Source organism: Priapulus caudatus, unplaced genomic scaffold (genome assembly GCF_000485595.1).
Source record: "Priapulus caudatus unplaced genomic scaffold, Priapulus_caudatus-5.0.1 Scaffold1645, whole genome shotgun sequence".
NCBI classification, from domain to species: Eukaryota; Metazoa; Priapulida; class Priapulimorpha; order Priapulimorphida; family Priapulidae; genus Priapulus; species Priapulus caudatus.
This window is the reverse complement of record NW_014578706.1, coordinates 11042-14661: the sequence shown is the minus strand read 5'-3', so window position 1 is coordinate 14661 and position 3620 is coordinate 11042.

Sequence of the window (3620 nt, the reverse complement as noted above, 5' to 3'; positions counted from 1 at the left end):
TGTGTGTGTGTGCGTGTGTGTGTGCGTGTGTGTGTGTATGTGTGTGTGCGTGTATGCGCGCGTGCGTGCGTGCGTGCGTGTGTGCGTGTGTGTGTTCGTGTGTGTGTGTATGTGTGTGTGCGTGTATGCGCGCGTGCGTGCGTGCGTGCGTGTGTGCGTGTGTGTGTTCGTGTGTGTGTGTATGTGTGTGTGCGTGTATGCGCGCGTGCGTGCGTGCGTGCGTGTGTGCGTGTGTGTGTTCGTGTGTGTGTGTATGTGTGTGTGCGTGTATGCGCGCGTGCGTGCGTGCGTGCGTGTGTGCGTGTGTGCGCGTGTGTGCGTGTGTGTGCGTGCGTGTGCGTGTGTGCGCGTGTGTATGTGTGTGCGCGTGTGTTCGTGCGTGCGTGTGCGTGTGTTTGTGTGTGTGCGTGTGCGTTCGTGCGTGCGTGCGGGTTGGCTGTGAGTGTGTGTATTTGTGTGGGGCCTGCGTGCGTGCGTGCGTGTTGGTGACTGGTCGTCCGTGCGAGCGCTGCCCCGCGTGGCACTATTAAAGTTCCCACGCCAACTCCAACGACATGTGTACCTATATATATATTATATACCTTGCCTCGATTAACAACGGCACGTAAAATCACTTTGCGTTTCGATCGAAGTTTTTGGCAGCGGCAAGGGAAGATGGAGGGGGAGGGAGAAGGTGAGAGGGCGGAGGAAGGTGAGAGGAAGGCGGAAGGTGAGATGGAGGTGGAGGGAGGGAAAGGGGAGAGGGAGAGTGAGGGAGGTGGACGGGAAAACTGCGTTTGAAATGTCGCAGCGTGAGACTTTTAACGAGTTCGTTCGGTCGTCGACCTGGCGACGACACACGGCATTACCGTAATCGTGACGTAATCGTGACGTAAGCGTTATGTCGACACGAGTAGTGCATTAATGATATGACGACGTTTTATTCACTAGGCTCCGTCGTCGTCGTCGTCGTCGTCGTCGCCGGGCGTCGTCGTCGTCGTAGTCGTCGTTGTTGTTGTTGTTGTTGTTATTGCTGCTGCTGTTGTTGTTGTTATTGTTGTTGTTGTTGTTGTTGTTGTTGTTGTTGTTGTTGTTGTTGTTGTTGTTGTTGTTGTTGTTGTTGTTGTTGTTACTGGCGCCGACATCTCGTTGTGCTGTGAGATTTGTTGTGTTATACCCCCGTCACACCGGGGTGGCGTTCTTACTGCGCTGCTACGGCGACGGAAAATGGGCCCAGAGCGCGCCAAGGTCGCCATAAGCGTGTTAACCCTATAACCCTAACCCTAACCCTAACCCTGACCCTAACCCTAACCCTAACCCTAACCCTAACCCTAACCCTAACCCTAACCCTGACCCTAACCCTAATCCTAACACTATCCCAACACTAGTGCTGCCACATTGCGGTCACCTCCCTCCACGCCCGTGGGATAGCATTACCCATCCTCTGAATCCACGTCGCAACTGACACCATATATGTTGTCTAAAATTATTCCTTTTTTTTTGTAAACAAGCTTTTGCCGGCCCACACTCGAAATGGCCACTTTGCAATGTCATTTTACGCGAAAAAGTAGGCTTCTTTCGAAAATTCCCCGGCCGCCCCAGCAACGCACCCTGGACGAGCCGCTTACACTGTCGGATTCAGTAGAGATTCTAGTTTCTGAAATTAACAAATGCAAAGAGTTCTAAGCATTTCTAATGAGAAATAACAAATTCAAGCGCATGCATACACTGAAAAACTATTTCACTGGCTGATTTCCCACTGTAATACCTGCAGGCTACAGACCGAGGGTGTTTCTTTTTAGTATTATTTTGAGAGTAGAAGGATTGCACTATCTTATAAACAACTGTTAGATTCGGTTATAATATGGACGTTCGGTTAAATAGCAGTTAGGTATAAATATAGTTGCATTTAGTGATTAGTCCTCTGTCTGTAATGTGCAAAATGAATCGGAAAAGTGCGTCCTCCTTGTGGCAGCACAATGGCGGGATGTAATATTAGGGAGTGTCTATATTCAGGCCGGTACGGGAGATTACGGTACGCATATATTTGCTAATATATTGACTAATCGCGCGTCAATAAACTCAATATTCACAGAGAGGATAGCTAAGACATGTGTCTATAGGTATCTTGAATATATTATGCAAATGATCTCCCGTACCGGCTTGAATTCATATACTCTCTGTGAATATTGAGTTTATTGACGCACGATTAGTCAATATAGCAAATATATGCGCGCGGAAGTGAATTACAGATGATTAAATTTCTAAAATTCTAGATACCTATAGACACATGTCTTAGCTATACTCTCTGTGAATATTGAGTTTATTGACGCACGATTAGTCAATATATTAGCAAATATATGCGTACCGTAATCTCCCGTACCGACCTGAATATAGACACTCCCGTAATATTAGCGGCCAAAAATAAAAATTTCAAAACTCGCTGTTGTTTTATGAGAAATGTGAATGCATGATTATAGAAATTTGCAGGTATAACTATTATTTGTGCACTTACTATCATAATATATCCTAAAATTTTGGGGTGTAGTATATATCCCTTTAAGGCGCGAACAATAACGTGAAAAATACTTTGCAGGAAAACATTAAATACAATACCAGCATACACCATCAATTTGATGGCAGACGATATTGGCGCGCGTGGAAGATCGCAAGATCAACGAGAAAAATTACGTCATCGTAACGAGTCACGTGACTTTGTTTACCTTCCAGCGCAGAAGCAAGCGTACCGAATGATATACCATGCTGCGGTCGTTCGTAAGCAGGACCGCGGTATCCGCTGTTTTGGGATCCGCCGTACGTCTCTCTCCCTTGTGTCGCCGAATTTGCTCCGTACGGCTGAACTCTGTGCGACTGTCTAGCTCCATTGAAGAAGCGTGGGAGATTGCCGTAAGACAGTCCTCTCGCAGCTGAACATTGATGATGCAGCATGACTGCAATAACATGAGAATAAATTATCGTAGCTCTAATGCATACATTATTCGGTTGGTTGCTATAACGACGAGCAACTAGTGTTTCTCTACACACACACGATTAACGTTGTCATCCGAACTACGGCTATGGTTACCTTATAATAAATATCCATGCCCGCACGCACACACATGCACGTACGCACTCACGTAAACACGCACATACGTACACAGGCGCGCATGCACTTTAAGAAAAGCTATTTAGAAAAGTTTCGAATCACTTACCAAACAGAAGATCACCAGGACGGCAGATAATGTAGCCATGGGCATAATTTTCTTGGTCGTATTGCCACCTGAACCTTGAATCTTTTCCCGTGATGATCTTATCGTGTATGTATGCCGTCTACACACTTGAGTCTGCAGATTGAGAATACCTACACACGCGGGCTTTTCTATATGAATATATATTATATTGCCATATATTCCACTTAAGTTATGTTACAAGCTTCATCGCTCACGAACGTGTTTATACGTCTTCATGTCACATAACCCCGCCTCGTATGTCACATAATTATACCGATAAACAAATTAGGAATGCTATCATGTTGAGAATGAAATATGGGGCGTCACGATTTAAAATACTTCTCTACTCTTATTAAACCAAATAAATCAAGAAAAAAAATCAAGCTAAACAACATCAGCACTGATCGATAC